This window comes from Podarcis erhardii (genome assembly GCF_964252035.2).
Source record: "Podarcis erhardii genome assembly, chromosome: 3".
Lineage (NCBI taxonomy): Eukaryota > Metazoa > Chordata > Lepidosauria > Squamata > Lacertidae > Podarcis > Podarcis erhardii.
The window spans coordinates 29,345,810-29,357,485 of record NC_138507.1 but is presented as its reverse complement, the minus strand read 5'-3'; the positions used below and the strand labels follow the sequence as shown (position 1 = coordinate 29,357,485).

The window sequence follows — 11,676 nt, the reverse complement described above, 5'->3', positions numbered from 1 at the left end:
AAACGCCGTTTACCTTTCCGCTGCAGCTAGGGAGCGGGTGGCGCTGTAGCCTAAACCACTGAGCCTTTTGTATTGGGCCTGCCGATCAGAAGATCGGCAGTTCAAGTCTGCACAACAGGGTGAGCTCCAGTTGCTCTGTCTCAGCTCCTGCCAACCTAGCAGTCCGAAAGCATACCAGTGCAAATAGTCCACTGTGGCAGGAAGTTAAATGGGGTTTCTGTGCACTCTGGCACTCATCACAGTGTCCTGTTGCACCAGAAGCAGTTTAGTCATGCTGACCCCATGACCCAGAAAGCTGTCTGCGGACAAACGCCAGCTCCTTCGGCCTGAAAGCGAGATGAGCACCACACCCCATAGTCAAGTTTGATTGGACTTAGCCATCCAGGGGTTCTTTACTTTTACCTTGTTAAAAGTAGCTTAATTCCACACCCCACCCTATGCTCCTCATACCCTTAGCAGCAACTCCATAGTGAGGAATTAGCAAGCAAAGCATTTATTATCTGCTAATGTCTGCATGGTCAAGCTGCTGTTAAAGTCAGATTACTTTCCTAGTGTGTGTGTGTGTGTGTGTGTGTGTGTGTGTGTGTGTGTATTGCTCAGGGAACTGAAATGCCATTGTGCCCATGTTGTCTAGGCCACAAGTTCAAATTCAGCTCAAAGCCTCTATTGTTTCATTACTTTTCCATCACAAGCGACGAATGACTCAGTTGGTCTCCATATAGATGATGGGATGAATGCCAGCCCCATAAACCTCTGCAGCATGGAGTGGCAGGCATGTTTGACTCCAGGACACAAAGTTGGCATTGACTGACATCGACCCTTCTTCTCTAGATGACCCTCCTCCTAGACACAGCTGTGACAAGAGCCTTTGAAAATGAGAATTGCTGAGAAGCTCAAAATCCAAGATGGTAAAATGTTAAAATTGCAGTGCAGAAAGGGGGGAGGGAAGAATAGAGACACAAACTGAAATTAATGGCACTTACGTAAGTTCTGTCTTGCTTGCCCATTGATTTTTGTGTGTGTGTGTGTGCTGGGTTGTAGCTTCAATGCACTCTGTCAGCAGAACCAAAAGAGCATCATTACCTTCTTCTTTTCCTTTTAGAAGGGGTGATTGTACACCAAGCTGAGATCTGCTTCTGCCATCATTTATATTGGGCAGAATCCAGCCAGAGGTAAACACCATTAAGTCAAACTGATTCCAACAGAAGAGAACCTGCTGCCAGGGCACCATATTAAGATTACCAGATTTTTTTCAATGAAACTGGAGACACTTTTCAACTTCAATGGATTTTGTATGAGGACTGATTTGTAAATCCGGGGACTGTCCCCAGGAAACGGGGACGTCTGGTAACCTCTTACACCATATACAGTCAGTGGCATGTCAGCCGTCTGAATCCCCGTGATGGGGTGAGCTCCCGTTGCTCGGTCCCTGCTCCTGCCCACCTAGCAGTTCGAAAGCATGTCAAAGTGCAAGTAGATAAATAGGTACTGGACCAGCGGGAAGGTAAACGGTGTTTCCGTGCACTGCTCTGGTTTGTCAGAAGCAGCTTAGTCATGCTGGCCACATGACCCAGAAGCTGTCTGCGGATAAACGCCGGCTCCCTTGGCCAGTAAAGTGAGATGAGTGCCGCAACCCCAGAGTCGTCCACGTCTGGACGTAACGGTCAAGGGTCCCTTTACTGCTGTGGATTTTCACCAAACGGTGGCCCTTCCCTATCATCAGCCCCAGCCAGCAAGGTCAATATATTAGTTTTTATTCAAAATTATAACAAGACATATTATCCAAAAACATAACATCCTTGTTTCCCCCCCATTTTTCCTCCCCACCCTACCCCACCCCGACTTCCCTCAGTTCCAGTCTTTGGTTTCTCCAAGAATGCTGTTTTCTGCATGTTACAAAGTTGTATAGATCCTCAAACTATTTAGCTGATTATTATCAATAAAAAGTTTGTGAATGTTTATTCAAAACCTGCCAAGGAGTCCAGTTCGCTTTGTTACGTCTTCAGATACTTTGTAAAGGGTTCCCATTCATCCTTAAAGTCAGTTATCCTTGTCCTGTAGCTTATATGTCAGTTTTGCAAGTTCTGCATAGTCCATCAATTTTTCTTGCCATGATTCTTTAGTTGGGATTTCTTCAGTCTTCCATCCTTGTGCTACCAGAACTCTCGCGGCCGTTGTTGCATACATGAAGATGTTTTTCGACTTTTTTGGCAGGTCTTTCCCTACAATCCCCAACAAAAATGCCTCGGGTTTTTTAACAAATGTTAAATGGAACATTATCTTCAATTCGTTGTATATCATTTCCCAAAATTTTTAAATTACCTTACAATCCCACCACATATGATAAAATGTCCCCTCCTTTTCTTTACACTTCCAACATATATTTGAACTAGTTTTGTACATTTTCCCTAACTGCACTGGTGTTGTGTACCATCTGTACATCATCTTCATGTAATTCTCCTTCAGTAGGGAACAATCTGTAAATTTTAAGTCAGTTTTCCATAATTTTTCCCAATCATCCATCATAATGTTGTGACCTACATCTTGTGCCCATTTAATCATAACTGATTTTACCTCTTCATCTTTCATCTCCCATTCTAATAGTATGCTGTATGCGACCTTCAGTAGTTTCACTTTCTCTTCAATCACTTCCGTTTGAAACCTAGATCTAGTATAACTAAATCCTTTCTTACTGTCTTCTTTATGTGTTTCATATAGTTGTCGATAATGCAACCAACTCTGAAAGTGGTTTTTGATCTCATCATAATCTCTTAATTTCCATCATATTCCTTTAATAAATCATCATATGTGAGCCATTTTCCTTTCTTTCCAATTGGTTTGAGCAGTAATGCTTCAAGGTCAATAATTAGGGGTGGTGGCCAATTCGGTTCTTGACTTATTATCATCAGACTCAAATTTAGACAATAACCTTAAATGCAGAAATTTAGTACTTTCCCCCCTATTATCAGCAGCCTGTTTAACAATAGCCCAGTACTAGAAACAACCTATAGAAATCCCCATTGAAATCTGGTTAAATAGTATTTGGAATGTAGCTCTAGCTTATAGAGGTACCTCAGGTTAAGAACTTAATTTGTTCTGGAGGTCCGTTCTTAACCTGAGGTACCACTTTAGCTAATGGGGCCTCCTGCTGCCGCCACATGATTTCTGTTCTCATCCTGAAGCAAAGTTCTTAACCCGAGGTACTATTTCTGGGTTAGCAGAGTCTGTAACCTGAAGCGTCTGTAACCCGAGGTACCACTGTACTTGCCACAGAAGGGTAATTAAAGGCACTTCAAGGACAGACACTTTTGGCGAGACTTGGCTTCCCTTCTTTTCCTTTATAAATGAGACAGAAGAGTGTTTCATTCCACCCACAACGCAAGTATCTCTGTGGAGAGGATACTTGAATTGATAATGCATAAATAAAACATATTGCTTGTGTACTGTCATGCATATGAAACTTAATAGAGACTGTACCACCGGACAAGTTACTGCTGTTATATGTTGCTATTGCATTTACATGAAAACCAATAAAAAATATTTGGGGGAAAATAATTTGGGGTGGTGGGAGTTGTATGATCCTAGAGGAATGTAAGTTAGCAGCTCCTGATTTAATTTCATCTCCTTTTGTACTGGCTGGACTCTTTTGCCTTTAAGAGTTCAATGACTAGAGGCTTGTTTACACACCACAGTTTACTGTGTTCCTGCAGCTGTTTCCTATTTAATTTGTGCAGTCCACATGCTGTTACTCTCAAACACTACCAGTCTTGATGCTTCCCCCCTGTAAATTTAGGTTTACCCAATATGGGAATAATCAGATAAATTGGGAGAAATCAGGTTCCAAAATGCTCCACCCAGAGTTGCATGCTGTGCTGCTGTAGCGCTGATATTCATGCCCATACAGTTCCAGTGGGCATCTGCACTAGCTTTTGCACATGGCCACAAGCAGTAAAAGAACAAAACAAACTGATCTGAAATTATTTCATAAAATTGGAAGGGACCGCAAAGGGCCATTTAGTCCAACCCCTTGCAAGGCAGCCCAGCCAGATGGGTGAGGTTTAAAGGCAATGCAACCCAGCCAGATGTGGGTGGGGTATAAATAATAAAATTATTATTATTATTATTATTATTATTATTATTATTATTAGCCATCCAACCTCTGCTTAAAAACCTCCAAGGAAGGAGACTCCACCACCTCTTGTGGAAATCTGTTCCACTGTCCAACAGCTCTTACAGTCAAATTCAAATTCAGTAATAAATTCTCCACTAGGTTTCTCCCTGGAATAAGCTTCTCATCCCCAGCTGAAATGAGATGCCTTTCTGGAAGAAGGCAGAGAGGGAAAGCTGCTGACACAAGCAGTCCTATTCCCTCCATGCTGGCACTCCCCATGTCTGTCTCATGCTGACTCACTCTCTGCAGTGACATTATGATGAGTGATCCGAAAGCCTCGTGTCTCCTCCGTACGGAACGCCCTTCGGAACGAGAGTGCCGTTATTCTCGGCCAGCTAAGCCTCCTTTTCCCAGTGGCCCTGGGAGATTAATTCCCTGCCCTAGTTTTGGCCCTCTTGCACAAGCAGCAGGGCTGCCTGCACGCTAGGCAGATGCTGTTGTCTGACTGTATTTTTTGCATCTGCTGCGTCATAATATTATGGCTCAGTTCACTTCCAGTTATCTGTGTCAGGAGTCCAAATGAGCAGATTTCAAACTTCTGGGGCTTTGCCTGATGCTGAAAACTTAAGGTACATACAGATGTACCTGCAAGCAAAAGTACGTGTGGGTTTTTCTGCTGTGGGGTGAGAATCTTGTTCTCCCCTGCTCCCCGCTCCTCAAAACAGACATCTGTATAAAATCTAACCTCCACATAAGCTTTCTGCAAGTAAATCAGGATGAGTGCTCAACAAACAGGTTGTCTGGAAGGGCCCAATTTCTCTGCTGCCACCATTTCAAAGGATTGCATGTGCCTAAACATTATGTTTTTAAATGGCCATAGAACAGGCATAGGCAAACTCGGCCCTCCAGATGTTTTGGGACTACAACTCCCATCATCCCTAGTTAACAGGATCAGTGGTCAGGAGTGATGGGAGTTGTAGTCTTAAAACATCTGGAGGGCCGAGTTTGCCTATGCCTGCCACAGAGAAAGATAGGCAGAGTACTTTTTACCTTGCCTACCCTACAAAAGCACTTTGCACTCAAGTAAAAGGAGCCAAAGCAGCTTTGAGCATGCACAGTCTGCTCTGCCACAAACATACTGGGGACAAGTTTGTGCTAGCAGTGTTTTGCAGCGTGTAAATGCCCTGGAAGAAAGGCGAATGGGGAACTCTTAAGAACTGAACGGGATGTGTAACAGCCTTGAACTGAGACCCCCCTCATAATAGGACACAAATTACTAAAACACGAAGGGCTGCTTCCTTCTCTTGAGCCACAAAACAAGCAGAGATATCCACAGCAATGCTATTGCCCGACTGCCCTCTGGGGTATTACTCTCGAAACTGTGTGCTTTAAATTGTTAACAGATCTGCCTGCAAGAAAGCATATTAATTATACTCGAGTGAATCCACAGAGAGGCGTAACCACACCACATCCCTAGGCTGTTTGCAAAGCTTCAGTCAGAAACTGGGAGTCAGCACACAGATCAGACCGTCTGAACATTTTTATCAAAGAGCCAGAGGCAGGGAGGCCTCTTCTGCACTTGATGAGCCATGCACTTGGCCGAGATATATTTGAACAACTTCACAAAGTATTTACAAAGCGTCTTTCATGGACTGGGGAAGAAGCAGAGATCCAGTCAGATTCTGTACTTTTGAAGGCTTTAAAGCAAATACCTATGGAAAGAAATTGCAGTTGCCAAGTAGTTACAACATCGTACATGAAACCCCAGAAGGGGAAATTCATTTCCCTTTAAAAGCAGGGGGGGGGGGCAGCACCAATTCAAATGAGAAAAAGACAAGGAGGCAAACCCCAAAAGTTCCCAGCAGGGTGGAACTCCACCCCCAGACCCATCAGCTGACCTCACCCAGTGATGTCAGCTGACTGGCAGGCTGGCAGGGTTTAGGGGGGAAATAGCCTCATGGTCCAACCATCTTGGTCTGTGGGCTGAAGGTTCCCCACCCATTTTTAAAAAGTAAAACATTCAACAGTATTGTTTTCTTTCAGGGCAGGAGACATTCATGTGCAGAAAGTGAAATGTTGCTTTTGTGAGGAGAAGTGGGTCTTATGTGAAAACATCCCAACTGCAATTATGTAATTTAGAGGGGGGTGTACATACCCATCCACTCCTGCAATCCTGTGGTCCCTGTGGTTTTTGTGGGTATATTCTGCAATATTCCATTGATACAATAATAGTGAATTGGTGTTGGATTTCTACTGGCCCATCCACACACCATTCTGCTTTAGCAGTTGTTCTGCAATGCTTCCCCCAATATTTCTCCCGGGTCTGTGTTCTAAATTACCCACTTGATGGTCAGATGGGAAAGAGTTCTCACCAGCCCTTCTTAGCACAGAAGTAATTTTACTTTGCTGCTGGGAAACCCAGCCAGATGGGTGGGTATAAATAATAAAATTACATTATTATTATACCGATGCAGAAAAGGTGATCCCTCATGAGATCTCCATCATTATATGCTCTAGCTATGTTTTCTCCCATTTCAATGCTCCTAGCTGTCCAGTAAACCATGAATTGCTGGCTGCTGAGAATACAAGAGCCTAGGAGTGATGGTGACCCCAAATAATAAGTCACCCACCTATTCCACATGAGAATAATGAATGAAAAGAGGCTGCCTGAATGTAAAGAAAATGCCCAAGCTGTTTTACATTGCCTCTGCTGCAAGAAAACACTCTGCTCAAATAGGCCTCTTTTTCACAAATAGCCAATCCATACGGAAGAGATTTCGCCATTCCCCACTTGGTCATAAAGATCAGATACTTACAAAACGTTTTATGAAGTACCATCTGGTCAATTTATTTCATGCTAAAACTTGCGTTTCTCTCCATCACCCGCTAAAAAGAATTTACACAAATCAGGGGACAACGAAACCTGAAAAGCTCTGGACCGCCTTCTGAAACTTTTAAAAACAACACAGCTTTGTGGAAAAAATAAATAAATACCAGAATGTGTTCAACCACAAATTGAAGGAGAGAGGAAACAACTGTCCTTGTGGTTGATCTGGCTATTGTCCAAAATGTCTCAAAACAGCCCTATGACTTGGCAGAGCGGGCGAGCGAAGGGGAGCCCCTCTCTCTCCACCTTCCTCACCTCTAATCTTTTCGGAGCAGCTCATAATGGACTTTAAAAGAAGACTGAAATCCATGCACAGGATAAACCGACTGGTACACTTGTTTATCGCAGGAGTCCAGTGAATTGGTGCCAGTTAAGACTTGTGTGTGTGTGTGTGTGTTTGTGTGTGTTTAAGCCAGGGGGTGGGGAATCTGTTTGCTTCCCCTTTCCTCCAGAGGAAGCCCACCCTTCAGCCCCAGCCAGCATGTCCAATGGTCAGAGCTGATGGGAGGTGGAAGGCCAAGTGAATCCCCTCTCCCGCACGCCAGCATCCCCACCACCGGTGCTACACCCATCCCATTTCACTGGGGCCACGAAGTTGTGGGGCAGCATGCCCCTCCGCCCTTCGCAGGTTCCTTTCCACCAGTTGGGGTCCGAATCGTCCAGGATCCGAATGACATCTCCCCGTCTGAAGCCCAGCTCGCACGCCATTTGAGGCCGGAAGTCAAAGAGCGCCCGCACGTAGGTCGGGTACCGAGGGCCCTGCTCCATGTCCCGCAGGAGGATGACTCTGTCCCGGGAGATGGAGGTCGTCCGATGGTGCTGCACCAGCTCGTTCAGAGAGTTGAAGGCGGCCGCGCCGAGGTAGTAGTGCCCGCTCAAGTCTCGGAAGACCCTGAAGTGCTGCACGTCGGGCCCCGCCTTGACCGAGAGCGAGAAGCCGCCCGGAGCGCTCTCGCTCTCGCGGATCAGGAACGCGCCGTCGAAGCTCTGCCTGGCCAACGCCTCGTCGGCGATGTCCCGCGGGAGCTTGCCCCAAAACCAGGGGTGGGGCTTGAAGGCGATGCGGTTCTCGGGGATGAGGCCCTCCCGCCCGCCCCGCTCCGCGTTGGCCCAGCGAGGCTCGGAATCTCTCTCCAAGACCTTCAGGAGGTCGCCCCGTCGGAAGCTGAGCTCGTCCCAGTTGCGGGGTTGGAAATCGTACTGGGCTACGGCTTCCATCCTCTGGAAGAAGGCGGCTGCCCCACGACGAAGCTGCTCCCCCTTTCTCCGACGGCGCTAGGGTGGCCTGGCTTAAGGCGCTCTCAGGGTTCCCGGGTGCAATCGCGCGCCAACCCCGCGCCTTCCGCACGCAATCCGGTCTCAAGGCGTGCGGCTGTTTTGGAAGAAGATGGGGGCTCTGGGGGAGGGTTTTTAAAACCCTTTCCTCTGCTAATCATCTTTCCCACCCTCCACTGCCACACATCCTCCCCCAAGCTGGGATGGTGGAAAAGGCGGAATGGAGAAAAACCTTCTAAAGAAAAGTCATGTAGTAGCAGTAGTAATAAATAATGACAGGGGTTACATACACACGAGGATATTTTAGAAAGGAAATCTCTGCATTATCCACATTTTTATTAACCCTGATTATGCTCTTCTTTTTCTTTTTCTGCACAAAAACATAAATGCAACAATATGTTTGTATAAAACTTTTCTGTCCTTTAGCAAGGCAATTCTGTGTGCGTCCCCTCAAGCAGGCTCCGTCTGAATTCATGAGGATTTCCCACCAGCCAAGCTGGTTGCAGGATCACAGCCTAAAAATTTTTTGTCAGCAGGCCATGTGGCTGCAATCCTAAACACAGTTGTTATAAGAGAGCCCTTATGTAGGTAGCGGGATCCATGTAGGATTATGTAGGATCCATTCCGATTCACCCATCTCTCCGGCTTTTCCAACATCCTGGTTTGGGGTGGGTGGTGGGAGCAATCATTAACATGAAAGGGTTAAAACTCTTAAAGAGCCCAGTGTTCTTTCAAGTAGCTGCCTGGGTGGGGCTGCCATGTAGTTTTGCTCTGAAAGTTGATCATAATAGCTCTCAACAGGAGCCATACAAGATATTCCACAAGAAGGCCATAGAACCAGGATGCAAGTGTCTGAGTGGACCTCCAGGTGTTTGTGGACTACAACTCCCATCACCCCCTGACTGTTAGCCAGCGTAAGCAATGCCCATTCTTGCTGTGATCAAGGTTGGGCAGATGCAAAAGACCAGAGGATCCTTGAAGCATAGTTCTGCAAAGGAAGGATTCCTTTGGATTCATGGAATTTTGGGTTGAACGAAATTAACAAAATAATGCTCACCCACAGACAGTGCTTGAAAGCTGAGATGTCATGCATTGCTGGTGTCAACACTGTTGCATGGCTGTTAGCAGCTGTCAGCATCTAACACACCTTTCGCCAACCTAGTGCCCTCAAGGTGTTTTGCTCCACAATTCGCATGAGCCCTAGCCAACCCTATTGTGTTGGCTGCAGCTGAAGGGAGTTAAGAGACCAAAATGGCCGTGACAGCTGGGGCTGATGGAAGTTAGGAGTCCAAACATCTGGAAGGATGACTTTGGACTGCAACGTCTGTCATTGTGATGATCAGGCTGACGTTCTAATTGCCTCTGGGGATGGGGAGATGCATTCATGCTGAGGATAAGAAGTCTGTTTCAGTTTCTAAGCTACAATGACATCAAATGTTCTCATGACAAGTTAGCTTTCTTTTCCTGAGGTACGAAACAGAGCAACAAGGGTAGCAGGATTGCTTAATTTCCATGCACACCCTTCTTACACTACCACATTTAACTGAGCACCATCAACCATTTGAGGCATTTGTCTTTAGGGTATAACTAGACTTGATACTAAATTCTTCTTTTGCATTTACAAAAGAAGGGATTTTTTCAACATGAGGAATTTTTTTTACAAAAAAATGCAAATAGTATGAGGTGGGGAGGCTGATACAATTATGAGGATTGGCTCAGGTGTGGTTTGGCTGAAATCTTGGCTTTTAAACATTTTATAAGCCCGGGAACAAAAGGCCCTTGCAATGACAACATGGAATTGTTAAGACGATATTGAAATACCATGAAATACCATTTCTCGAGATTGAAATACCATGAAGATTTAGGGAGGGTTTAGTAGTTGAAGTCCCATATAATTAGTGGAAGATTATTGACCAAGTGTTGATTACATGCTCATTATTAAAGCATGCTAATTGAAGATTATCGCTTGCCGTAAAATACCACATTAATTGTGGCATGTAAACAAGCAAGGCCTTCAGAAAGGATTTCTCTCCCACCTGCCTCATCTCAAAGTTGTTTAGATAAACAACCTCTATCGTCTGGTTTGCTATATGCCAAATTACATTTAAATCACTACTCCCTGCTACTCACTTGGTAAGTCTCTGTACTGTTACCAGCCACATGACAGGAGGATTCAGCCATGGAAAGAGTGCTTCAACCTGTTGAATGTTTGCCTGCTTAAAATACAGAACCTGCCTTTCTTTTTTTCACCTGGCAGGTGGAAGTGAACAAAAAAGTCCACAAAACATGCCACAATAAATGTGTTAGTCTTTAACCAAGACTTTTGAGTTGGTAGTATATTCTGTGGAAAGGCCCAGGGTCTGAAGTGACTTCAGCAAGGGACAAACTGAACTTGCATCCTTACATCGTAGCAGTATTAGTTAGTCCTGCTAGTACTGCAAGGTGCTGCTTTCATTAAAGGATCCCTACCTTCTCTAGTAAGATCAGTGTTTCCCAAAGTTGGGTCGCCAGCTGTTGTTGGACTACAACTCCCATGACCCCTAGCTGGCAGAACCAGTGGTGAGGGATGATAGGAATTGTAGCCCCAAAACAGGCCCAAGTTTGAAAATACTGCTCTGGACGATCCACAGGGTCCCTTCCAACTCTTTGACTCTATGCCTTGAATAAATGTAGGCGCGACTCACTTTTCTTCTTCCTGCATTTTCATAGATACTCAGAATACTCAGAAAGGAACGCAAAGGTGGACTGACAATAATGGTAAGTCCCCAAACTTTTAATTATATGTCAACCAGTTTTGTTAGTGACTGGAAAGTGTGGGATAACACTTGTTTAACACGAGTAGGAGAGCACTGGGAGGGCAAGGACACGTGGCCGAGCCCAGGACCGACCCGAGCCTATTCCATGGCAGCTAGCACTCCAAGAGAGCAGGCCGGGGCCCAGAGGAAGGTCATGCAACAGAGGAGACCACAGAAGAGAAGATATTACTTCTCTTTTAAAAAAAAAAATAATTTTTTTAAATGTTTTTTTTTTCTCTTTTCAAAAAAAAAAGTGCTCCTGGATTCTTTGAAAAAAATCTGGTAACCTTAATTTAGTTCAACCCCCTGCAATGCAGGAATCTCACCTAGATCATACATGACAAATGGCCATCCAACCTCTGCTTAAAAACCTCCAAGGAAGGAGAGTCCACTGCTTCTTGTGTAAGTCTGTTCCACTGCCAAACAGCTCTTACTGTCAGAAAGTTATTCCAGATGTTCAGTCGGAATCTCCTTTCTTGTAACTTGAATCCATTGGTTCGGCTCCTAGCCTCCGGAGCAGGAGAAAACATCTAACCTCCCCACAAATAAATCGAAGTCAATGCCCAATAAACAGGTTGTCTGGAAGTGACACTGCTTCCTTCTTTCCC

General features: G+C 45.2%; 1 pseudogene across 1 annotated transcript; it reads right to left on the bottom strand.

The window, feature by feature from the left end:
- Window positions 1-6,933: 6,933 nt before the first annotated feature.
- On the bottom strand, window positions 6,934-8,818 carry LOC309339599 (growth factor receptor-bound protein 2 pseudogene; annotated as a pseudogene). Its single transcript has one exon. The product of its transcript is annotated as a growth factor receptor-bound protein 2 pseudogene (transcript).
- Window positions 8,819-11,676: the final 2,858 nt, after the last annotated feature.